Raw genomic sequence first — 25,910 nt, forward strand, 5'->3', positions numbered from 1 at the left:
AGAAAAAAGACAAAACATCAGTATCTTGCTGGAAAAATATTGTCATTATTGGCAATGAAACAAAAATTACACTTAAAGGCACTGTGCTCCCCAAATCAAGTGTATGCCCCATCTTTTTCTTAAGAAATCTTCTTGCACTGGGGACTTTATGAGTCATAAATGCTTGCAACCTGCATGATGTGGCCTTGGACAGGCTCTTTTCTCTGATCATTCGTTCCTTCCCGGGGAAAATGAGGATAATAATACTTACACAATAATGTGTGAGCGGGAGGCACCCAACACAATGCTGGATACTCAAAACTCCTTTTCCACTGCCCTAGAAACAAACATGGTCCCAAGTAGTTGAAATGACCACTTCACAACTGAAAGAACAGTGGTTAACAGTATAAGGCGAGAGAACATATATAGTTGGGAGCACTTTTGCCCAAGCAGAGTATTCTGACTCAGTTGTTGATTTGTAGAGACTATTAGGGACACAACCTTATCAAAACATCTATGAAAAAATGTAAAATGACTTTTTAAAAGAAAATTACAAAGTAAGGCACAAAGCAGGTATCATTGGCTTTCTATTCCATCATGACCTTCACCTTGACTCTGAAGTTCTTCCTTAAGAGATGGATTAAGAATATCTATTTCCCACATTATTTAAGTTTTTCTAAATGGAAAATTTAGTACTTATTTTTATAACCTAATTCAAACACACAGCTCAAAAGGCATTGTACATTTGTCCAAACCCATATGAATGCTCAATACCAAGCATGAACTCTAAGTAAACTACGGACTTTGGGTGATAATGAGGTATCAGTGTTCATTAGTTCTAACACTTGCACCACACTGGTGGGAGATGTTGATAATGGCTGCATAGGTGTGAGGCAGGGGATGTATAAGAAATCTCTGTACCTTCCTCTCAATTTTGCTGTGAACCTAAAACAGAACTTAAAAAAAAAAAAAAATTCCACTTAAAACTCTAAAAGCGAGACATATTATACCTTAAAAACAAATTTTTTTTTAAAAAAAATCATCTTAAAGTAACATGTACCCATCTTTGTGGTCTATACGAGGCTCAGTGATACAAGGAAAGAGTTCTCAAATACAGAGGCAGACTTAAGGCAACAGTCTTGCTCAAGTTAGAAAACCAATGGAATAGCCTCCCCAGGCATGCGGGTCAGAGGAAGAGGCGACTGAGGCTCCCCTCCCCAGATAAGACTTGGTATATGAATCACGTTAAATGCAATTTCTCCAAGTAGTTAATTCCCCCACATGTTGGGCTTCCTCAAGGGAAAACTTCCATCTTACTTTACACTGGCTCCTTCTAGAGACTTCATTAAAAATGAATAAATAACCTAGCAAACAACGAGCAATAGAGCAATTGTGGTCACTGTTTTCTGCGATAGCATATGTGAGGCAATCCATACTTCAACAAGTCTGAGGGAAATTCAGAGTTGTTTCTTGAACACTCTTTCCTGAAGTTCTCCCACATCACAGCTTCTTCTGGAGTCCGTTCTGCTTTACTGAAAGGTCCTACTGTTTCCCCAGTGCCCTCCTCTGCCTCCACTTACCTCTAAAATGTGAAAGCTCCTCTGCTTTTCTTATGCTACTCATGTTCACTCTCAGATTCCCTTTCTAGACACACACACAACAAAGAGGCACCTGGGTATCCCATCTGTGCTGGGGTTGCAGGAGATCGTGTTGGACCCAAGGATGGGAAAGATCTGGTTTGAAAATGTGAGCAAAGAGGTAGCAGAGTTGAACAGACAACCTTTGACTGAATTACCAAAGAAAATTAAGATCCAATTTTTCCTGTTGCTCTGACTTCAGTTACCATTTATATGCTGAAGAATTCTCAGATCTCTTATCTCTGGCACAGTATTTCTCACAAGCCTACAACCTTGTATCTCCACCTGAGTATCCCCTATGGAACTAAAAACATCAAAAATCACATTATTCATCTTCCAATTTCAAACCTACTTCTCCTTGTTGTTGTTGTTTTCCACAATTTGGGGGGCCCCACCATTTATCTAGTTATCCAAGCTAGAAACCTTTTACCCTTCTCCCCCACTCCTGCCATTCCCCAAATCCAATCAGAAATCTTAAGAAATTGTGCAATCCAAATATTCTGAGGATCCATCATATCGCTCCATCAGTAAGTCAAAGAATCATGAATTTCTATAAGCTGCCCTGATCTGGCCCCAGCCTTGCCCTAGTGATTAAACCCAGGATACATAGGACCTGACGGTCTTCTTCAAGAGACACATCACTCTTCTGACTGCACACATTTCTTCCCTGCCAGTAATTAGTTTTTACCCCTGTAGTCACCTGATGGGCAGTTTTAATTTTCCTTGGCATCTTGTGTTCTTCTTACCAGCCCAATTTCTCTTTTGGCATGTAATCATCTCTTGAGAATTCTAGGATTCAGTTTTTTGCTAGGTCATCTATTAGCTATGGTGAAGGGATCCTATGGGAATCAAAATGATACTGCAGCCCCATGACTGTGATAAGTCATATATGCAGATGTTTTCAACACCAAAATGGCCTTAGACCCTCTGTGCCCTGGGAGGACATCACCAGAGAATAAATATGCATATAAACTAGGACAAACACTGGAAAAGGTTATTTAGCATTTCCTAATGCTATTAAGGAAGGACCTAGGAGTCCAGTTTCTATTTAAGTTCTCTGAAGAAAAAAAGATGTGGAATTTGGGGATAAACAGGGGTTGGAAGAATAGGAGGACATGGCATAAGTATATCTCTATCTCAATCAAAGAAAATTAGGAAAGAATTGTCAATTCCACTGAAGCTAAGACATCATTTCATGAATTATTCTATTAGCAATAATCGTGCCTCGGATAAACCTCATTGGCTGTGATACTGCCACTGTGCAAAGCTTGTTCTAAAGATGTTTAATGAGAATCTACTCTGGCTAGGTAGTAGGAAAGATTGACAGAGCTGTTTGATGATTGCTGTTGTCAGAAGGTCTATAGCACAGAGGTAGCTGAAAATAAGGAAACAGACATTGTTATTAGAACTGAAATGAGTGGGGTGGGGGGTGTGGGAAGGAGGTTATATGCAGACAGATGATAGGGATAGAGAACCAGATTTGGGAGAGAACAAAGAAAATCTTGCTAAAGGAAATGATATCTAAGTTGAAACCAGAAAGTGAATAAGAGTTAATCACGGTGCAGCAAAGGGAATGTGAACAGGGAAAAAGGGCTCTGGAAGAAGGGAACAGTATAAGCAAAGGTCCTGAGATGAGAAATAACCTGTTTCGTGCAGGTCTCCAAAAGAAGTTCAAACTGACTTGTGTGAAATTCAGTGATACAGGAGACGAGACAAGGTTTCAGCTTTGAAGTCTCTTATTAGCCACATGAAGAAATTTTGACTTTGTTATGTCTTGTGTCTTAGAAATAACCCTCTTCAATGGGGAGAATAGATTACAGTGGGGAGGAGTTATTTATTAGGAGGCTTACTGCAATAATTCAGATGAGAAATTATGATGGCTTGCATTGAGGGGTAACAACCGGCATATAATTAAGTGACTGTGTTCAAAAAATATTTAGGATATGAAATCTAAGAATTGATGGTTACATGTGAAAGTTAGAAGAAAGAGAAAGGAAGGAAAGATGAATCCAGGTGTCTGGCATGAACAATCTGTGGGGTAGGAATCACATATGCTAGGATAGGAAACTAGAGAGAAAAGCAAGTTGAGGGAAGACAATGAAGAAGAATAGAAAGCTGAGTTCCCAACGTTCTTACTTCTCCATCAGACAGTATGTTCAAGCAGAAGTCCGCAGTTAGCAGGTAAGTATGGAAAGAGAGGTAGACAGAGAGAGGAGAGGAGTGTATCAACGGCATGTGGCAGGGCATGGGAGGAGAGGACTCCTACCACAGAGAAGGAGGGGCAGAGACTCCAAGCCTCCAAACGGGGCCAGGAAAGGTCCTTGCAGAGGAGGGCACAGAGATGCCTTCAGAAGAAGGATATGGAGCTGCTATGGTCTGGAGAGTAGGAACTTTCAGTAGGAGGAACTTTACAACAAGATACTGCTCTCATCAAAAAATGGGATCTCTACCTGCTGATAGGTGGAAGGGTTCAAAATAAATCACATGAAAAGAGCAGGTTAAAAAATAGTACGTGAGGTACAATCTACTTGTTTGGTTTTTTCTCATACTGAAACTGAATCGAATATTTCTGCAAGAGACTATCCAAAACAGGTCCTTAAGAAAGTGAAACTGGAGACTCACAGACAGGAGGAGGTGACTAACTCACCACTAGTGGACCTCCAGTACTGGCGGAAGAGTTTGCCTTGAGTGCTCTTATATTTGTACACAAGTTTAAGTCTGTGGAAAAGGGTGAGAGTGGTTGACAGTATTGACCAAGCAGATAAAAAGTAAAATGAAAACGAAAACTATTCATTAGCTTGGTAACAAGGAGATCATGAGAGGGTTGGTGGAAGTCTTTTCAGTGGAGTGATGGGGCTGCATTTGGAAGTAGTTGTCTTAAAGTGGGGGACGAGGAGGAGAAAATCTGTGTAGATAACTCAATCTGGAAGACTGGTTATAAAGAGAAGGGAAGAGGTATGGCAGTTACAGGAGGGAGCTGGGGGTCAAGAAGGGGACTTCTTATTATGGAGAGTTGAGAATACCTTGACATCTTGATGGAACTCACTTCAGCAGGAAGGGAGCTCTACAGAAGAAGGAAGGGGTATAGGGCATCTCAGAGGGGTCAGAATGGATGGGACTCAGAGAAAAGGTACAGGAGATAAGCCTGGACAGGAAGAGAGACACCTCCATCACTGCAAAGTATGTGAAAAGGAAAGAGTAAAGGCAATGCAGGTAAGTGTGTCCAGCTAGCAGCATTTATACACTGGGACTCCAGAAATTTCCCTGGATACAAGAAAAATCTAATAAAATCTTATGCTGCAGTACTGTAGCAGAGGAATTTGGAGTCTAAATATTAATATTTACAATAAAAACATATTCTCTATGTGACTGTAAACGATCTTATGTATGAATAGAGCTTTTGAAGGGGATGTCATTTGTATCTGGATAAGCTTATGAATCTATAACTGTCTCTCCATTATTTACATCCGAGAAGTCATGCAATATGGCAATATTAATTTATTTTATAAGTAATGTTATGAGTCTCTCTAGGTCTTCTTTGTCTTTATGTACTTGCATTCAGCACAGGGTCCAGCAAAGAGTCAATTAATGCTTAATTAACGAATGAATGTAATTCTGAAAAAAAAAGTTGGTGCTTTATTCTGACCCATACCACCATGAAAATATTTTTAAATGTATCTATACCCATACATAAACTGCCATACAGATTTTACTCTCGAAAGCCTATTAAAAAAGCAGTTGCAAGTATGCTTTGGGAAACAGAAAAAAAAAGAAGAGGTTGTGGAAAGCTCATGGTGTGGACTCTCCCATGTATATATACTCCACGTGGCTCACTTCGGTGTTCGTCATGACTTCAAAATAATAGCACAACTTAATGCTTTTTCACACCTCTAAAAAAGGTGACACTCCTCATGCCAGCCTGCTGTGTACAATTATAGGAGAGAAACCACAGGGAGTAACCAGTTGCTAACAAGCATCCCCTAGAACATCCAAGAATTTTTACCAATATATTCACTCACCAGAGCTGCCCAGTGCAAATTCAATCAGGCCTTTCATTTATGTGTGCTGATGGCAGACTGCTCTGAATGACCAGATTGCTCCAAGGGATTGCAGGGATTGTAGGGATGGAATCTCATACATTGAAATAACTGGCCCCATTTTTTTTTCCCTCCTCCCTTGTTACAGTTATAATTCATTACCATCTGAGGGCTATTTACCAGTCTGTGTAAAAGGAGTCAAATGTTGGGCTAACCGATTGGAAATATGCCCACATAATGCAATTTGTTCTCCCCACTGGCACGCATAAGGGCAGCCTAGCAAAAGGGCCAAGAATGTAAAACACATCACAGCTACTGAGCTGTATCCCAGGTGGGCCAGCTCTGACAGGGTGAAGGTAGACTGACCAGAAAGCTATTACTGATCTGAACTCTCTGATTTTACTCAACAGGAAGAAGACCTTTTAGAAGTTCGAGAATTATTTTTTCAAGTAAATTGAAAGGCTGGCCTTCTACACAGAGTACTCCCTGTCTAAATTATAGAGATTGCTTCTGACTGCCACACACTAAGACTGGCACTGTTTGGTTGAGACATCCCTTCTGAAACACCTCGTGTTTCTTTCTGCTCTTCTTTTCATCGCATACGCCAGCACTTTGACAAATTAACCTCCAGCAAAGATCTTTCTTCTGCCAGACATAAGAGATTTGAGAAGGAAAAAAAGAAAAGAGTGAGCGATGAGGCCAAGTTAGAGGGTGAGCAGGACAGAATGGAGGTCTCCATGTCGGTAGTGACATCTTTGTTGAAAAGTCCAAAGCAATATTGCACAAACCCACCTACACTCCCAAGTATATTCATGGGATAAGCCTCCCTTGCCTTGTAAAAGCAAAGAAGCATTGATTTGATATTCTGTCCCAAATTTTAAGCCTCAACATTTTCTGCAAAATGGGAATAATGCATAGACCACAGGAAGTCATGAAGATTAAATAAGATCATAAGGCAATGATTATAGCACAGTTTCTAGTACCATGAAAGCACTCAATCCATTTTGACCATAATCATGAAGAAGCACAGTAGGAATCTTGCCTTTACATTACCAGATAAACTGCCAGATTACCTTGATCCATGAGGTACGAGTTTACTTACCACATCAACCTCCATTTGGGGAAAATAAAATATACTGATCATTGACTTCTGGTGGTTACCAATGGGTGCTGGTTATTATTAAACAATGCAAATGATTGCATTATTCTCAAAAGCACAAAACTGCAGCATAGCCATAAAAGGCAAGAGTTTGGGCATTCTCTACCACCTTCATAGTCACCTATAGACCATAGGGTGGAAGGTCTATGTTCTGTATTAGGCCACCCAGTATAGCCAAGGCTACCCTGGGGTGCCTTATCTATGCCCCCTCAGCACTGACCAATCTAATACTTCCAGCTGAATGCAACTGGATCTTTGCCTGGTGGCTTTCTCTGGCCCACTCAGCTAGAAGCGTCAGGGAGGTAGAAGCACCAGGGAGTTAATATCCCCTGGAGCAGACCTCTATAAATAACTGGTAGAAGTTGGTAGATTGCTATCTCCATGAATGGAACAACCTGAGACATTTCTACACTGTTTCCCAGAATTCCCCAGGACTGACACCTGGCTGTACACAGCAGAAATCTGGTCAATAATGTCCTTACTGACTTCCTTCCCTTCCTTCCTTCACTTCCCCACTTTCCTACCAGTGTTTGCTGGGACCACCTCCTAAACAGGCTAATTGTCCTCAGAGTTTCCTTCTGGAAACACTCAATCTAACCCCCATAAAAGAGCCTTCCATAACAAGGAGCTCCTGCAGCTCCTCACTGCCACCCCATTCCACCATGGGCACTTGAGCAACTGCCATTTCCACCTGGGGATTTCTGATTTAGGGAGACCATGCATAGCTTTCAAAACAACTTCTGTGGGAAATGGCCTCAATCAATGTTTCTTGAGAGATCACCTTGTACCACACATCATAAAAATCGATTCTCCTATACTACCTCTAATCATTATAATAAAGTAAGTATCATTATTATTCCAACTTAGACTTGTGGAAATCTGGGTTCAGGGAAGTTAAGTCCCTTGTCAAAATCTGACAGCAAGTGAAAGGAAGAGGTGGGTTGGCACCTTTGTTGGTTTGGCATCAATGCCCATTACACTTAATTCCTTAAGCTACCTATAGAACCTTCTGAGTGATAGTTCTGGGGTCGGTATATTTATAGAGCGTGCCTTGGGCACTGGATATATCTGCACTTACTGAAACAGTTTATCACTTTCCTTATTCTACTCCATGAGCACCTTGCAGTCTAGTCTGTCTCACCCGATGCTCAATCATGCTCAAACAGAGTTTTATAGCATTAAGTGGTGTGGTGGGAATGGTTGGTTATTTGTCTCCCCATATCATTCTCAAATTTCTTCCTTTCATAACAGAGCCTCTTAGTTTTAACTGGAACACTTGGCTACTACCTAGACACCCACTCTCCCAACTAGATTTGTAGCTAGATATGGCCACAAGGATGTGAGTGGAAACACTGAGGACAATTCCCAGGACCTACCTGCTTGTGCTTTATCTCCACATCGTCCTTGTCCCTTCCTTTGGGAGGGAAATCAGACGTGGAATGTTAACACTGACCAGGAACACAGGGTGACAGAACAAACTTGAAGAAGCCTGGGTCCCTAGATCTCCACACAGAGCCGACTTGCCCAGCCCTCCTGATTAGCCACCAACACATACTGTCATCTGAGAGAGAAACATTTACCTACTTTGAGCCACTTGTCTTTCTTTGACTTTGAGGCAGCCAAACCCTCATAAAAAGAGAGAAAAGAGAACGAGGAACTGAGAAGAAAGTCAGCAAGTAAAAGGGGGGTAAACACCAGAGGAGAGCAAGGCTCGGAAGGGGATGAACTATAGTATTTTATTTGTTTGCTTGTTTTAAAGTTTTCGGAAACACAAAGGAAGAGGAGGAAATCAAAGCCAGAGAAGAAAGGAAGAGCAAAGGCCTTCTCTTTTATCCTGCCTCTTGGGAGGCTGTGGGTGGCAGGAAAACAGAAGCGGAAAGGAATCCCCAGCTGCTATCAGAACCCATAAAAAGTTCAAACTCAATTTTCTACTGCAGAGCAGAAGATGTCACTGACTCCAAAGCAGAAGGGGTCCTCAGGATCAAACTGGTGCCCATGGAAGCCTTTGCACGTGCAAGTAGCTCAAGCAACCCTGGGCCTCCCTCACCCTGGAACAGAGCAAAGCTCCTCACCTTAAGGGAAGGCTCCAAGTCACTCAATACAGTAGACCATGTTTTCACTTTACTCACAAGAATAATAACCATACAATGCAAATGCATGCAAACTGCCAGTTATTTTCTAAGAGGACACATGCTTTAAAACATTCATTTCCAGACTCCACACAACAGGATACTGTCCATTATTTACATAAAAACAAATACAGCTACTCTGAATGAAGGAACACTTTTTAAAAATTGCATGCTAATTATTCGTCCCTGCAGTGCCTCACCACAGCCAGCACTTTTGCTAGTGAACATCACCGACTGCCCTTCAGATCTTGGCAAAGCCCCAGGCCCATGAGTCCCACACACAGCGCTGCTGAAGCTGGCGACCGCTCAGCTGTGCGGAGCTGGTGCAGTGCTGGTCGATGGGGCACCTTATAAGCAACATGCAGAACAGCTGAAGAAGCAAATTAGCCGTGGTCAGTGAAGAATGGTAAGTTGAGGGGGCACGAAGGGGGACACAACAGCAGACGATATAAATCAGGATATACTGAAAGGGAAAATCGAGCGACTCTGGAGAAATATGAATTAGTGTGCAATCCAGGTTCCCAATGTCCTGAGTTGCCATCAGTCATTCCTGCTTTGAACACCTGCTCTGAGAAACCATTCTGCAGAACTTCAAGAAGCCCACTCTTTGGGGGAATTTTCCTCCCTCAACTATTTCTAAATCTTTATGGAGATACTTCCACAGGTGTCTGTCGTGACTGTCACCTGCCACCTCTATCTGCTATCTTATTCTCAGCAACTTGTCCCTTCTGTGGGTCATCACTTGCTGGCTCACAACTAGTTGTCTGGTCTGTCTTTTTCCTTGAACATTAACACCCTCAAGAATGGCTGAGACCAGAATATAGTGTCTAATGATGGAGAGGCTAAGGGCTATTCAAGGGAATAACAATGCAGACATAAAATCTTCATCTGGCTGTTGGACATCACCCACCCAAGCGTGCACAGACCAGGCCACTCCCTAGGTACTGTGCCCTGCTTTCACCTTGATTCTTCCTAGGCTTGCCAAACTCGGGTGGGAGAAGGGAAGGATATTGTACTTTACTCAGACTGGACATCAAGTAATACAAGCCTGCTCAGCACTTCCACGAGGACACAGATTCCTCTGTATCCTTGGTCACTGGTTGGCCCTTCTGGGCAACATCTCTCAGAAATACAACTCTGACCTCAAGAAAGGTAACTTCCGTATCACCGGGAAGAACCTCTTGAATCTTTATTGTCCTAACTTGATTTGAGCTTTGTCTTACATAAACCAGTTTTCAAATTTAAGGAGTTTACTTAAAACTTTCATTAAGCAGAAACTACGAAAAGCCTAGAAAGAGCAGCTATCTCTCCAGCTCCATACTTTATTCTGATTGAGGGTTCAAAAATACAAGGTTTCAATAAGGCTGAGATTAAATCACTGGAGAGTACTGATAACACTATAGTACTCCCAACTTATAAAAAATTCAAAATTAAAACAATCTAAAGCCATAGCTTAAGTATTAGGAAATCCAACTCAATTCTCATTTTTCTCACTATGATGATTTTGGTGCTTTTTCAAATAATTACTTAGTGCAAAGGTGCTCTCATTTTCTTTGAAATTCTTCCTTGCTGGTGCCCCCCAGGACACTCAGCTTCTTTGGGAAGCCCACCACTATGTCCGGTATTAGAGCGCCAACCTCCCCCCCCCCATTGTACATGGGAGCTAATTCCAGAGCCCTACTAACATCACAGTTGCCTTTGCTTAAAAATCCACCCATAGTAAAACACAATGCTCCTCTCCAGTGTCTTCCTACTGCAGTATTCCTGAGAACAATGGGCTTTTGCACTCAGCAGACAGCGTGAACTGCCCCAAGATTATTTAGAACCAAAGGTGTCCCTTCCCTTTCTTTTTCTCCACCATTTACTCAGGGCCTTAAACCTGATGGTCAAAGGAAACCTCATATGACTCATTTATTCAACAGTGTTTGTTGAACATGTGTAGTGGCTTGAATAGTGCTTCCCCCAGAATCCACATCCACCCAGGGCCACAGATTATAACTTTATGTAGAAATAGGGTCTCCACAAATGTGATTAGTTAAGATGAAGTCATTCTGGAATAGCGTGAACCCTAAATCCACATGAGGGGAGGACACACAGATATACACATGGGGAATAAGGTCTGGTGACAACGGAAGGAGAGACTAAAGTGATACAGCCACAAGCCAAGGAGCTAACATCAGGTACTCCAGCAACCACTAATGATGAGAGGCATGGACAGGATGGTGCCATAGAACCTCCTCGAAAATCCAACTCTCCCAACACCATGATTTCCGACTTCTGGCCTTCTGATCTGGGAAAGAATAAATGTGGCTATTGGAAGTCGCTCAGTTTGTGGTGATTTGTGAGGGTAGCCCCAAGAAACTAATACAGCTCCTGGTATTTTATAGTCACGGTACCAAGCACCAAAAGTATAGCAAGGAGCAAGACAAGGAAGGTCCCTATTCTCATGTAGCTAAAATTCTATTGGAGAAGACAAACAATAAGCAAGTGACAAAATAAATAGGGTTACTTCACAATGTGATCAATTTTATGAAAGAACAATAACAATGAAGTGATAGAGATGACCGGGGGAGGTAGGGCAATACTTCCTTTCTCAATGGGATATTTCTGGAACATTCACACAGACAGTGTTGACACTACCCACGAAGTCTCGTTCCAATCCAGCCGGCACTTTCCAGGGAACGTGCCCCCTTCCACTCCACTGTGTTGCTCTCATGCCAACCAGAGATCTGGCCTCTCCTCTCCTCTCTTCAGAAACTCAGGGCCTCAGAGTTCCAAAGGCAATTGTGCTTCTCACACCATACACTGTTTTCACCCACAGAAGGTTTTCTTCCTTCACATGTTCCCCAGCTTGAACATGTATCAAAACTGACAAGAATTGCTTTTCTCCCCCCAACCAGCTTGTACATAATGGATGTCAGTATATGCCCTCACCATACTAAGAGAGCAGATCCAATTTGACTTAATTACCACCGGAGCTCTGTAAACAGCCGCTAGTTATTGCTGAGCCCTGTGGTTTATGAAGAGAACACCACAAATGACAGGAAGCTGCAGGGGGAAAAATAGTCTGAGCTGCCTTTGGCATGTTCGCTTTTGAGTACAGACACTTCCATTCATCAGTGGGGACATTCATGTAATCTGGGCTGTCAGGATTATATTCCAGAAAGGATCAACAGAGACCCAAAGTGTTGTTAATTACATGTGCATCTCTGAGCAGAAGTCCTCGGACAAGAATGCAAGATGCTGCTTCAAAACCATAATCAGCCAGACCCTGCACACCAACCTGAGCGGGACTTCTCAGTGTGGCCCCACTCTGCCGCAAGCCCTGGGATTCATGAATGAGTGCAAACCCAAAGACACATTCAGTTTAGCAGAACTCGGCTTCATAAGAGAAAAATTTCCACCCAACAAGTGTGTGGTTTCACAGGATGACTCACGCTACCCCAGCGTCTGACACACTGCAACTTGCAGCAGAAGCACCAGGAGGAAGGGCGGGTAAAGGTACAGCAGGTGCCTCTGTTCTGAACAGGGACGCTGGAGTCCTGAGCTCAGGGTATCCCCACACAGAGTGAGGGCATGCAGTGAGGACAGCATTCTAAAGGTGATGTGCTCAAGAGTGAAAGTGAGGACCTGATGAAAATGCAGATTCTGGTTCAGTAGTCTGGGACAGGGGCCTAGAATATTGCCCCTGGAACAAGCTCCCAGGAATACCCACAGGCTGTTGAGGACCTGGAGAACCGGCTGCCGTGTACAAATGGACTGGGGCAGGGGTCCACTTCCAAGGCCTTTGCCAATGCCTGGACATCCAGGTAAAAACCAGGGCCACTCTGCTTCTCATGGGCAATCATAAACTGTTACATAGTAGATATAGTTTCTCACCACCAAAAATGATTTATTCTTATTTCAACAGTGTATGACAATTCTATGTGTTGAATTAAGACACAGTCAAGTATCAACATAAGTAGTTTTCAGAAGATGATAAACCAGCGTATCTGCACTTGATCTGCAGAGGACAGTCACACAGGGAGCAGTCACAAAGACCAATGCCTAGGCTCCAGGCCATGGCAACTGAATCCAGATCTCCTGGACTAATGTGTATAAAGGAGGTCAAGGGGAGGCAAAGGAAGAGGTGGACAGCCCTGAAGGAAGAGAAGAGAAAAATCCAAAACAGAAAAGGATGGATTCCACTCACTTCTTACTTCAGTTCCCACTCCTTTCCAATAGCACTCGTTTCTCCCCTTGCAGACTCTCCTTCCTGGTATTTTTCCAGTCAGAATGTGTTCTGTGGATGGCAGCACCAGAATCACCTGGGATCTTATTAGAAACTGAATCCCAAGCCCCTCCGCACACCTACTGAACCAGAATCTGCATTTTAACAAGATCCCCAGGTAATCACTGTGCACAGTAAATTCTGAAAGCACGCCTCTGCATGGATTTGAGGCCAAGCTCTTTGGCGCAGACATACACTAGGTACAAAGGCAATCATTAAGCTGCCCGGGCAATTCACACTGGGGTCAGCTGCTGCTTATACCCCTGGCAGGCAACTGTGGGAGAGGATGCCTGTGAACGGGTAATTGATTTACAACATCATCTGACTGTAACCCAATGAAAGCCAAGTTGTCTCTTTTCCTATATTGATATAATTACCGACATGAGGGGAAGCAGGTTCTTTCTTCAGATCAAGTAACCTTGTTATTCATCAGCCTGTGCTAGCTCCACTTCTGATTAGCAATTTATTCTGGGGGGTTATTGACTGACCCCACTTGGCTCTCATTATTCATTCTCTTTCCAACAGCAACAATTATTTAGCTCTCAGAATGATATAAACGAACATGCAGCTATACAGATTTGCATTTTCTATACATCATTCTATTTTTCTTGCCTGCCTCCATAGACAGAACATTACTTGAGGACCATGAATGCTTTTTTAACTCCTCACAAAACCTAGCACTTAGTGAGAAATGTAATTGATGCTGCTGGGTGATGCCAGGAAGCATCTGTAATACTGTTCCTCTCAGTGCTCCATCTCCTGAGATAGAAACAGAACTGGTCTAAGCCACACTAGAACACCCTCAGTTGCACAAAACTCACCACCTGCCTCTCTGTGCTCTTTGCTGTAATTCAATCATGAAAAGCAGATGCTGTCACTAGCTTAGAAGCAGTTCCCGAGAGTTCATCTCAAAGTCATTTATTGGAACTTCAAGTGTATTATCCCAAAACAATCCCTTCAGTTCCCTCTGTAGCCAGCGTGGATCCTGTGAGTGGGAAGCCATACTTCTACAATATCAACGGCAACAATGTTAAATTAAATCCAAAAAGGCTTTCCTTCAACTTGATTTGGTCCTTTAGGAAGAGTCCGAATCAAATGACTATAGGAGGTAGGCAGAGATGATTTTACAGATTCCGAGGCATATATATTTCTCAGAGCTTAGTATTAATTTTTCAGGGTAAATTTTTCAATTAAAACTTCTGATTTTCCTCTTTCTTGCACAATATGTGGATACACCTTAATTTTTACACTTATTTTCCACAAGTATCACTATTCTGTGGCTCACAGATGGCTCCTAGATGAACTCACAAGAGGGAGAAAAAAGAACAGAGAAATTAAAAGAGAAAAGTGAGCATGATCACAATCTAGTGAGTCTAGTATAATAGAAGGAATTAAAAGGTTAGGTATATGAATGAGTGAAGGACGGCTTGAAGTAGATACAAAATAATCAAATTTTAGAAATGGAAGGAACCATAGTCACCATGACCACATTTCCCTTCAAATGGAGGAAAGAAGGGACTATGCTCCAGGTGACAGTGGACAGTATCTGGACACATTTTTGGTTGTCACAACTGGTGGAGTACTACTGACATCTGGTAATATCTGGGACCAAGGATGGTGCTAAGCACCCTACAGTGCACAGGGGAGCCCCCAAACAATGATTTATGCAGCCCTCAGTAGTGCTGAGACCAAGAAACTGCTTTGGAGGTAAAGAGTAACAGGTCAGATGGTCACTAGCTGGCTGAATAGTGACAGACATTCCTAAGATTCTTCTACAGCAAGATTATGGAGAAGAGGATTAGGATGGCTGATCTGACAACCCAAGGTTTACTCTAGGTGAGAAGATGATACTGCATGTCACATACTGAAAAGGAGACAAAGGAAGAAAAAGATCCAGTTGTTGGGAGAGTGGTGGGTAGGGAGAAACACGGTACAGAGAGTGGGTCAAGGAGCAGGGTTGCAGACTGAGCACCTCTGTTGCTGTGGAAGGTCACAAGATAGCTTAAAAGAGCTACATCAGGCTGGTCAAAAGCTCCTTCACGTGGAGCCTGCCATCTTGGTTGAGCTTCAAGGTCAGCAGAAGTGGGGACCAAGGCAACTTCTTGGCAGCAATTCACTAATATGAACATGGGATGACTGTAGGGAAGGTCCATGTAATCTGACGGGCATCCATGAACTAACAATGACCTCGAGGAACTAACAAACTCACTAACATAAAGTTCATATACATATTTTGATCACTCCCAAATTTTCATCTTTAGACGGATCTCCTCCCCTGAACTTTTAAATCATGATCAAATGCCAATTTACCTTCTCAACTTAAATATCTAATAGGCATCTCAAATTGGAATTTCTAAAAATAGGGCAGCTGGGTGGCTCAATGGGTTAAGCCTCTGCCTTCAGCTCATGTCATGATCCCAGGGTCCTGGGATTGAGCCCTGCATTGGGCTCTTTGCTCAGCAGGGAGCCTGCTTCTCCCTCTCTCTCTGCCTGCCTCTCTGCCTACTTGTGATCTCTATCAAATAAATAAATAAAATCTTTAAAAAAAAAGAATTTCTAAAAATAAACTCTTAACAATCCCCCACACCTGTACTTGCTACAGTTTTCCCCATCTCAGTTTCTCAACTAGAAACACTGGACTCATTTTTATTTTCTTCATCTGACACTGAACATCTAATCAGACAACAAATTCTCTCAGCATTATCTTCAAAATAAATCCATACTGAAAACATTTCGTTAACTGAAAGAAGCCAGTGACAAAGGACTGCATGTTGTATGCTTCCATTTACGTGAAATGTCCACAAAAAGCAGGCCAACGGAGAGAGAACATAGACTGGTGACTACGAGGGCTTGAGGGAAGGAGATTGAGGGGTGATGGCTAAGCTGTACAGGGTTTCTTTTTAAGGTGTTGAAAATGTCCTCAAATATGTTGTGTTAATGGTTGAACAAATCTGTGAACCTACTAAAAGCCAGTGAGATGTACATTTTGAATAGGTATAGTGGATGGTATATTTCAATAAACTTGCTATTTTTTTAAAAAGCATACGTACACATAGTATCTCTACAATCTGACCTCTTCTCAGGATCTGTTCAATGACTGACACAGCCCACACCATCACCCCAGCTCTACATTATTGCAGCAGCCTCTGGACCTGACTGGACACTGGTTTTTCTTGCTACTCTACCTGGATGCTTTTCCCCAAGCAGCTCATAGTAACCCTTTGAAAACCTAAGTCAGATGATATTACTGGCTCCCATCACAGTGGAGTGAAAGCCAAAGTGGCCCTGCACACACAGACTGGCCCCACTTGGCACTTCAGCATCATCTTCTCTAACCCCTATCACTCACTGCTGTAACCACCCACTTCTTCCCTGCTTGGTGAGCACAACAGGCCCTGCTCCCTCCAGGACTCTGAACTTGCTATTTCCTACGCTTTTTCTCCCAGATCCAAGTGCCCTGCTCTCCCACCTCCAACGGTCTTTGCTGGAACCTTTGTTTTAAGGCCTTTCTGGTCATCCTATTTAAATTGTAACTCCCTAACAGCACCCCCTAGTCCTCTTTCCTGTTTTATTTTTCTCTTTAAGAGTTACCACCATCCAGGGGCACCTGGGTGGCTGAGAGGGTTAAAGCCTCTGCCTTCAGCTCATGTCATGATCCCAGGGTCCTGGGATTGAGCCCTGCATTGGGCTCTCTGCTCAGCGGGGAGCCTGCTTTCTCCTCTCTCTCTCGGCCTGCCTCTCTGCCTACTTGTGATCTCTGTTTGTCAAATTAATAAAAACTTAAAGAAAAGGAGTTACCACTATCCAAAAGTGTGTTTAATTTACTTATTTCTTTTTACTGCCTCAGTTACCTAAAATGGAAGCTTTGTGAGAGCAGTAATTTTTACCTAGGTGTTCACTACTATATCCAGAACACAGCCTAATATAATAGGAGATATCTGATACAGATTTGTTGAATAAATGAAACAAGTTAATGCAAGAAAGAATATAAAAGTTAAATTATATAAAATTGAAAATATATGCTATATCCTATGACCCAGCAATCTGTACTGCTTGTACAAAGATACAAAGGTTGTGATCCAGAGGGGTACCTGCACCCCAATTTTTATAGCAGCAATGTCCACAACAGCCAGACTATGGAAAGAGCCCAGATTCTCACTGACAGATGAATGGGCAAAGAATATGTGATATACACACATACATAGATGCACACACACGTCTACATGTGCTTGCACACACATAAACGCACACTGGAATATTACTCAGCCATCAAAAATGAAATCTTGGGAGGGGAGTAGGGAGAGAGTGGTTGGGTTATGGACACTGGGAAGGTATGTGCTATGGTGAGTGCTGTGAAGTATAAACCTGGTGATTCACAGACCTGTACTCCTGGGGCTAATAATACATTATATGTCAATAAAAAAATTAAACAATTTTTAAAAAGTGAAATCTTGCCATTTGCAACAACATGGATGCAACTAGAGGATATGACACTAAGTAAAGTAAGTCAATCAGAGAAATACAATAATCATATGATTTCTCTCATATGTGGAATTTAAAAAACAAAAGAGAGGAGCCTAGAGGAAGGGAGAGAAAAATAAAACAAGATATTAATCAGAGAGGGTAAAAAACCATAAAAGACTCTTAACCATAGGAAACAAACTGAGGGTTTCTGGAGGGGTGTGTTGAGGGGCTGAGGTAACTGGGTGACAGGCATTAAGGAGAGCACATGATGTGATGAACACTGAGTGTTACATGCAACTGATGAATCACTGAACTCTACCTCTGAAACTAGTAATACACTATATGTTAAATAATTAAATCCAAATTTTTAAATCTAACAAGAAAAAGAAAATGCTATAAAAGTTTCCTGGTGAAATCACTTCATATTCCTGTTTTAAAACCTTGACACTTTTTACCCTCTTTTACCTATATTTTATCATAGCCATAGTGACCCTATTTTTAAAACATAATTAGTAAACACAAAAGAGGAATATGTGGTCTTTAGAGAAGGAAAACTATTAAAAAGATAAGAAGAATAACATACTTTTAACAATTTACTGAGAAAAATACAGTGTCAGGAGGGACAAGTGGAACAGCTCCTTCTAATATGGACATCATTCTCTGGTTTATCTCCTGTGAATTTTGGCTTAGCCCCCCAAATGAAAAGGCAATTCTTTTATAAGTACTCTTTTAAAAAAAGTAATTAAGAGACTATGAAAAAGAGAAGAACTGAGGCCCATGCATGACTAGAAAAGAAAAATGACCATTAAGAGCCAATCCACAGTTGCCAAACTATGGAAGGAGCTGAGATGCCCTTTAACAGATGAATGGGTAAAAAAGAGGTGGTTCCTATATACAATGGAAAATTACTCAGCCATCAGAAAAGACGAATACCTACTATTTGCATCAACATGGATGGAACTGGAGGGGGATGATGCTAAGAAAAATAACTCAAGCAGAGAAAGACAATTATCATAAGTTTTCACTCATATGTAGCACATATAGAATAACATGGAGGACCACAGGGGAAGGGAAGGAAAATGAAGGGGGAGATATCAGAGAGGGAGACAAACCAGGAGAGACTATGGACTCCTAGAAACAAACTGAGGGTTTCAGAGGAGAGGTGGGTGGGGAGAGGGCTAACAGGGTGATGAGTATTGAAAAGGACATATGTTATGATAAACACGTAACTAATGAATCATCGAACACTACATCAAAAACTAATGATGTACTGTACAGTGACTAACTAAACATAATATTAAAAAAAAAAAAAAAAAAAACGGGGCACCTGGGTGGCTCAATGGGTTAAGCCGCTGCCTTCAGCTCAGGTCATGATCTCGGGGTCCTGGGATCGAGTCCTGCATCGAGCTCTCTGCTCAGCAAGGAGTCTGCTTCCTCTTCTCTCTCTGCCTGCCTCTCTGCCTACTTGTGATCTCTCTCTGTCAAATAAATAAATAAAATCTTTTAAAAATAAATAAATAAATCAAAATTTTTAAAAATTAAAAAAAAAAAAAAAAAACGGGTGGCTCAGTGGGTTAAAGCCTCTGCCTTCGGCTCAGGTCGTGATCTCAGGGTCCTGGAATCGAGCCCCACATTGGGCTTTCTGCTCAGTGGGGAGCCTGCTTCCCCCTCTCTATCTGCCTGTCTCTCTGCCTACTTGTGATCTCTGCCTGTCAAAATAAATAAATAAAATATTCTTTAAAAAGAGCCAATAAGTCTCTTGAATTCAGATATGATAATAGGATTTTGGCACTTCCTAGGGTTACATGAAATCCTAGAATTCCTCATCTTTCCCTAAGTAACTTTTGAATCCAAAAAGTGACTGCAGAGAATTACAGAAAACGTTCTTTTATTTTTTTAAGATTTTATTTATTTATTTGACAGACAGAGATCACAAGTAGGCACAGAAGCAGGCAGAGAGAGAAGAGGAAGCAGGCTCCCTGCTGAGCAGAGAGCCCAATGCAGGGCTTGATCCCAGGACCCTGGGATCATGACCTGAGCCAAAGGCAGACGCTTTAACCCACTGAGCCACCCAGGCGCCCCTACAGAAAACATTCTAATAGTCCTAGGATAAAATCATGATTTGATTAAAGAATCAACAATGATTAGTGAATAACCACCTATTTGTACCTATTCTTAAGCATTTCTCTCAGCCTTGCTCTAAAATAGCTCTCATTTAGGGGCATCTGGGTAACTTAGTCGTTTAAGCATCTGACTCTTGATTTTGGCTCAGGTCATGATATCCGGTTCATGGGATCGAGCCTTGCATCGGGCTCCACACTTGGTGTGGGGCCTGCTTGAAATTCTTCCTCTCCCTCTCCCACTATGGGTATCCCCCCCTAAAATACAATAAAAAATAAAATAAAATATTTTTACTTAAATAGATTTTAGGATAGAATAGTTATACTAAGCCATGTTGAATACAAAGTTATGTTAAGTTCTCAGTTCACTGTGAGTTGGGATAACATAGAGTTTGGGACCACTGCATTCCAAGTGCACACAGGAAAAGGGCAGTGACCTGGGGAGAACCACAACTACAAATGAGTAGCAATATCACATTTCTGAAGAAGAGATTTGTATAACCAAGGAAAATGTCATGGGAAAAGTAGAATTTCAGGTAATTGGGGTTGGACAGGTAAGAGCAGTAAGAACAGAGTTAAGTGAATAAAATAGGATTTTAGGTAGATGAAAGCAAAGACAGGGCCTCTATTGTGACAGTAGAGAAGCCCCTCCACTCATACCTCTAAAGGAATTTAAAGGACACTCTGTGTCCCAGAGGGAAGCCCCCACAGTCATGGCCATAACTGTCATCTGGAGGGCATGGCATTCCAGAGCGTTGGAATTGGAGAGCAAATTACGGCCAACAGCCCCAACATCCTCTTCACTTAGTTTTGTGCATAGACAAGCCTGCCTCCAGTATTTCAGAGCCTAGGGCAAGAGTATAAATGGAGGTCCACATGCCATGTATCTCAATTATAAGCCCAGCAAACAAACTATTAAATAAAATTTGTTCTATTACCCTATCTTAACAGATACACCTTCCCAACAACCTGGATAGCCAGATTCAAAATGACAATTCCCAGGACTGTATCAGAACATGACATCAAAGGATGGCATTGAGGGGAGAAATCATAGTCTCTGCGCTGTGTACCGTCCCTTTGCCTTCCCAAACCTAACTCAATCCTGCACCTCTAATCACATATATGTGGACAATGAGAATGCATATCCAGACTTTGTCCACAGCAGCTATTGACTACCCTCACATCAGTGGCCCAGTCTACCTTCTGGAGATAGACCTGGAGAAGAGGCCCACAGGGGTCCTAGAAGTGGATGCAGGACCATCAAGGCAGAGAATTCCAAGATCCCGGGTACCCGAAGCATGATCTTGAAGGAGTGGTACAGGCTCTAGGTGGGTACATGAGGAAAACAAGGTCCAAGAGGATCTAAAGAATTTGGTCCTTTTGTCCTGATGTTGCAGAAATGACTGTCCCAGGAATTTCCTCATGTGTCTTAATGATCCCAAGGAACTACATAGGAAAATCAAAGTGTATACTTCTCCCAAACAAACACCAATAGACCCCTTACTGATTCAGAGGAATGCCATTACATCCACACCTCAAAATATCATCCAGGAGAAAGGGGACACATCTCTCTTTTAGAAGAATTCAAAAACCTGTAAACAGATATCCTGGATCCAGAAAGTGGAGTTTAAACCCCACCCCCCACCCTGCCTTTTAGCCTGGGTTGGACTTAGTGATTTGCATAAAAAAATAGAGTATAGAAAAGTAAAAAATACTAACTTCACAGTGGAGAAGGCTGGCAAACCCTACCTAAATCAAATGATCCAAGGTTAATCACATCAGTGAAAAGTCATGTTGATCTCATATGTCCATAATAACATGTCAAGTTGATGAGGAAGACATACTCTGTGGTTTGCTTCTCCAAACCCATAACCCTAGTATAACCATGAGAAAAACATCAGACACATTCAAAATGAAGAGCATCAACAAAATGCCTGGCCAGAATTCCTCAAGACTGTGAAGGTCCTAAAAACCAAACAGAGACTGAGAAACTGTCACAGACCAGAGATTCTGGAGACATGAAAACTAATTCCACTGTGGCACCTTGGGTTGGCTCCTGGCACAGAAAAAAGACATTAATGTGGAAACTTGTGAAGTACAAATAAAATCTGGATTTTACTTAATAGTACTGTAACAATGTTGATTTGTTAGTTCTGACAAATGCATTGTGGTAATGTAAAATGTTAACAATGGGGAGAAAATGGGTAAGGAATGTTTGGAAACTCTCTGTATTCTCTTGGCAACCTTTCTACAAATGTAACATTATTCTAAAATACAAAGTTATTTTTTTTAAATGTTCATCCACAGCATCAAAGAATCCCAGTACATCCATCATTCTGTCTCCCTCTGGCCCACATTCACTCTATTGAACAATGAGGTGGCATTTTCCAGGTCTAGAATACTGATTTGGAGACCTTTTTCATGATACCTCAAAGATGCCAGTTCTCCTGGTCAAAATTAGTCTGATTCCAGAGGTGCACATAACCGACAGCGCCTCAGAGTATCAAGATGTGTCTGTGGGCATTCCAAAGAAAATAAAGAAGGTTTAAAAGAAGAAGAGGAAGGGAAATTACTTGTGGCATGTTTACAATTTGGAGCAGCATAAAATAAGAAACAAATGACATATATAAAAGTCTGGTAATAAACTTGAGAAGGAATCCTAAAACAGACCACAGAGACCTTAACACACTGCAACAGAACACTCAGCTGTTCAGCTGTACAGCCTCCCCTGAGCATGCGCGCAGTAGTTAATCTACAAAACTGCCTCAGAATGGAACTAACCATAGACATATGCTCTCCCTTACCTCTGCTGTTAAGGAGGGGACACCAGGAATTTGCATAAAACTCAGAAGGGTCAGCTATTTCTAAGAAAAGCATTTGGTTTATGATGGGAAAGCAGCACAAAGAGCTCTTGCAATGCACCCGTACCATTCAGTCAGAGGTCCACAGAGAGCCTGTTGATTCCCATGGATATAAACATACAGGATTTGCTAGTAAAGAAAACATATGACTTCAGGTATTTGCCATAGTTGGAAATTTGCTCCAGGCAGAGATAATGGTATCTTCCCAAATCAATATAGGTGCCCTGCAATGAGTCCCCCTGTGGTTTCAGAGAGCAAGGTCTTATAACTGCTCTACAGCTGCTCGGCTTGAAAAGAGACCATCAGGACACTCATCAGTACCTCTTTCGAAAGCCAGATTTTGCTCTTTCACTGGGATTCTTACCACTGACAAGTTGTTTGGGAAAGTGCTTCATTAATTATAGAAAACTCCAGGCCTTACAAAATGTGGCAGCAATTTGATACCCCACTTACACAGGATTAGCTACTTTTGAATAATGTTTCAACATCCAACCAGAACCTAATTGTTAGGCCATCTTTTCTCAGACCATCAAATCAAGAGAAGGGGAACATATATATGTATTGAGCACAGTCTGTGCTATGAGTTTCATGTCCTTGCTTTATTCATCAACACCCCCCCCCTCATCTCTATGAGGCAGGTATGATCTTTCTTTTACACGTAAGGCAACCAGACTGTGAGAGGTTAAGTGTCATGGATAAGGCCACATCTTGGGACAGCTAGCAAAGGGATTTGAACTCAGCACTGTTTTCTATTAAAGTAAAAGATACTGTCATTAACCCATCCTGCCCCTGAAAATACTCTGGAAGACAGAAAGAGATTAAGAGACTGAGGAAGAAAGAGAGAATATGAAGGATGGCGGGAGGAAAGTAAGAGGTAAGTGGGAGGGACAGTCAGTTCGAAAGAAGATCGTCTGCAGACAAAATCTGGAAGCAGTGAAGTTTCTATTTATCTGGCCATGTTCAACACACTTGCTTTGCCCTCCTCCACTCCTCTCCTCCTCAAATTTCCCTGCCTCGGAAGTCACCTCTGCAGGTTTACAATCCTTTCAGTTGCAATTAACAGAAAGCCCACGCAAAATGGCTTAAATAATAGAGGATTTTTTTTTTTTTTAATCAATGACCAGAAGATCCAGAAATAGGGCAGACTTCAAACCAGTCTCTATCCTGGGCTCAACCAAGAGGGCCAGGACCGCTTTGGAGTCTCATCTCACATTCTCAGATTTGTCTCCATCCAGAAACTGCCCTTTCCCAGTGTAGATCCCAGGAAGAAAGGCTTTCTAATGTGCATTCAAGGAGAGACACATAACAGAGAGAGAGAGAGAGAGAGAGATGAGGCAATAGCATGACCATAGAGCCAGAAGAATACAGAAAGGTCCCAAGTCTGTGTTTCCCCAGTGAGCCCTGCTCCTCATCTTCATCCCACCAGCCCCATCTCTAACCTCAAGCCCTGTGGTTTCCTAGGGGAAATATGCATATAGGACAATGGAAACCTGGAAATAAACCTCCACCTTACCACATGCCAGGTGCACATAACCCACAATACAGAATACCCTGGTAAATATGACAAGAGTCCTTGAAGGAGGCTTGAGACTTCAAGATGGTCTTTCCCTTCCAGCTACCAAGTTAAATGAAATGAGAACTTTCCAATATTTAAATGTTTCTGTGAGAAGAGAAGAAAGATCCCACTTAACTGGCAACACGGTGATAGAAGGATAAGAGAAACAAATCTAGAGCCAACCTCTTGTTCTAAACATAATTTAGGTGGAGGAAGCAGCAGACCTCCATGCCCATGTCTGGCATTTCTTCCACAAGAAAATGTGGCTCCTTCAATGTCTTGAAATACGACCAAGTCCTTTCAGCATTACTTCCTCTCAGAAAGGGCAATACATTCTTGTTAGACATTGTATCTGAGGCTCAGAAATGACGTCTTCCTAGCAGCTTTCTAGCTTCTTCAGTGGATGGGATGAATGAAGTGTCTTAAGATAGAACTAGGACAAGAAGTCACCCAAGGATGCTAGGGACAATGCTCTGCCTCACCATGCTGGAGGAATGTGATCTTAAGCAGGAGGTCAACTTTACTTGATTTTTCCACAATGAAGTCAATGACAAAATCCATATGGATGAGTAGTATAGAAGTTTATTGTAAAATGTCTACAGGGTAAGTCCAGTCTTCACACCCAGGTTACTCAGAGCTGAGAGGCCATCACCTATTAGATAACTATACAAACCTACCTTCTCTGTGCTTTAGTTTTGTCATGTACACAGTGCAAGGAGGTGGGACTGGCTTAACTTTAATGCTTTTTCCAGAGGTCTCAAACATTGAAATGGAAGGGTATTTACATATAAATGTGGATTCAAATTTACCTGTTAAGAAGTAACACTTACTTGCACATTAACTTGCTGAAAAATAGATTTAAGTCTACAGTTATTTTTAAACCTCAACAGAGAAGACACTGTACCTTCAAATTACATATAGTGTCTTCTATTCAGAAGATCCTAGGAAAATATTTAGTAAGGGTTCTAATGGAGATAGAGTCACTCTCACTCAAAAGTACAATACAGACCTGTACCCCTGGGGATAAAAATATATGTTTATAAAAAATAAAAAATTAAAAAAAAAAAAAAAAAAAAAAAAAAAAAGTACAATAAAGAAGTAAGATCTTAACCACCAACTTGGGTCTGGAAACTATTCCTCTATTTGTGTGAATTAATAGACTCAAACAACAAAAACAGGGACAAAAATTAATGTATTTGGCTCTACAGAAACATTCTAATAATATTCTAAGTCCCACTTGCTTTTGGTTTACCACATAGGTAAAAATGTTCCTTCTGGTACATTTTCTCTTTCCTTAAAGAGTGCATTATTCTTCCACCCCTCAGTATAAGTTATATATTCAGTATGTCCTTACTTCTAGTACTTTGTCCTCCACTGATTTTAAAAATCAGGGGTGGGCGCCTGGGTGGTTCAGTGGGTTAAAGCCTCTGCTTTCGGCTCAGGTCATGATCTCAGGGTCCTAGGATCGAGCCCCACATCAGGCTCTCTGCTCAGCGGGGAGCCTGCTTCCTCCCCTCTCTCTCTGCTTGCCTCTCTGCCTACTTGTGATCTCTGTCTGTCAAATAAATAAATGAAATCGTTGGAAAAAAATAAAATAAAAATCAGGGGTGCGTGGGTGGCTCAGTGGTTAAGCCTTTGCCTTTGGCTCAGGTCATGGTCTCAGGGTCCTGGGATCGAGCCCCACACTGGGCTCTCTGCT

At 41.9% G+C, this 25,910-nt stretch overlaps 1 pseudogene; it reads right to left on the reverse strand.

The window, feature by feature from the left end:
* Window positions 1-2,756: 2,756 nt before the first annotated feature.
* Window positions 2,757-2,885, reverse strand: LOC123390861 (annotated as a pseudogene).
* Window positions 2,886-25,910: the final 23,025 nt, after the last annotated feature.

This window comes from Mustela putorius, unplaced genomic scaffold (genome assembly GCF_011764305.1).
Source record: "Mustela putorius furo isolate JIRA1106 unplaced genomic scaffold, ASM1176430v1.1 tig00000145_pilon_pilon_pilon, whole genome shotgun sequence".
Lineage (NCBI taxonomy): Eukaryota > Metazoa > Chordata > Mammalia > Carnivora > Mustelidae > Mustela > Mustela putorius.